This window comes from Stegastes partitus, unplaced genomic scaffold (genome assembly GCF_000690725.1).
Source record: "Stegastes partitus isolate 25-593 unplaced genomic scaffold, Stegastes_partitus-1.0.2 Scaffold321, whole genome shotgun sequence".
Taxonomy (NCBI): Eukaryota; Metazoa; Chordata; class Actinopteri; family Pomacentridae; genus Stegastes; species Stegastes partitus.
The window spans coordinates 404,922-406,530 of NW_007578052.1; positions in this window are offsets into that span (position 1 = coordinate 404,922).

Consider the following 1,609-nt stretch of genomic DNA (forward strand, 5'->3'; position numbering starts at 1 on the left):
TATTACTTTCTTCAAAGTCAAAAGTTTACACTAAGATTACTATGCCTTCAAACTATTTGGGAAAGACCAGATGATGATGATGTCATGGCTTTGGAAGCTTTTAATAAGTTAATTAATTACATTTTGGTTAACTGGAGGCACACCTGTGGAGGTATTTTCAGACACACCTCAAACACACTGCTTCCTTGGGAAAATCCAAAGAAATCTGTTGCTTTGGAGTAATGCCTTCTTCCTCTCTGAGTGGCTTTCAGCCCATGTCAGTCAAGACTGGTTTCACTGTGGATAATGAGACTCTCTTACTAGCTTCAGCAGCATCTTCTCAAGGTCTTTTGCTTTTGTTCTGGGGTTGATACGCACATTTTGCACCAAAACACTTCATCTCTGGGACACAGAACCCATCGTGCCTCCTGAGCAGTGTGATGGCTGGACATTCCCATAGTGTATATACTTGTGTATAATTGTTTGAACAGATGAACATGGAACCTTCAGGCATCTGGAAATTGTGCCCAAGGATGAACCAGACTTGTGGAGGTCCACAATTTCCTTCCTGATATTGTGGCTGATTTCTTCAGATTTTCCTATGTTGTCACAAAAGGAAGCAGTGTGTTTGAGGTGTGCCTTAAAATAAATCCACAGGTGTGCCTCAGATTAACTCAGATGTTGTTAATTAATCTATCAAAAGCTTCCAAAGCCATGGCATCATCATGACATCACTAAGCTAAAGTAAATAGTTTGAACGCATAGTAATCCTAACTGACCTAAAACAGGAAAAGTTTAGTCACATTTAATGTCAGATAGAGAGAAAAACAGAAACAAAAACAAAAAGGTTATATGTCTAAACTTCTGGTTTCAACTGTAGAAATATATATATATATATATATATATATATATATACATATGTACTCAAGCGCAACACATCATGGTTGCCATGTCTGCTCTTCGTTTTGTCTGACAGTTGTTACCTGGATGATGGTTTCCGATGTCAGTAACAGTAGAGAGCCATCAATGTTGTATAACTGTGGTGCAAGTGCAGATTTTAAGCTTTAGCAAAGGTAAATGCCACCATAAGTGTTCAGTGTTCTGTGCCGTGCAGAAAGTCTACAATAACAGGAACTCGTTAAAAAGAAAGAAAAAAGAAATCGTTAAAACATTTAAGGTACAAATAGAAACACACTTGCACCTGAAATAAAGACTAACTTTTGTGAGATATCTCAGCAGCCTGTCTCCTTCTTTCTGAAGAAAACATCACTGAGCTGACTTCTCAAAGTAAAAGTCTGTTTGTGTATCAGTTATATGAACTATTACTGCTCCATCTGTGATGAATAGCTTCATTCACATAACCACATTTTGTATTTAAAGCACTCTGGGAGCTGCAGGCTGCATGGAAGACATTTGCATTGAGTAAGTACAGTAAAGACATTTGTCCTGGGTGGTGGTGAATGGAGGCAGCAGGGAGGTGACTTCTCTCCACCCCTTAACGGCGGTAAACCGTAGAAAGAGGGAGGGAAGTAGAAGTCAAATAGGAGGAGAGGGGAAGTCTGTAATGAAATCGGAGAGGGGGAAAAAAAAAGAAAAACGTGAAGTCTTATAGGAACTTAAACCAATCCTC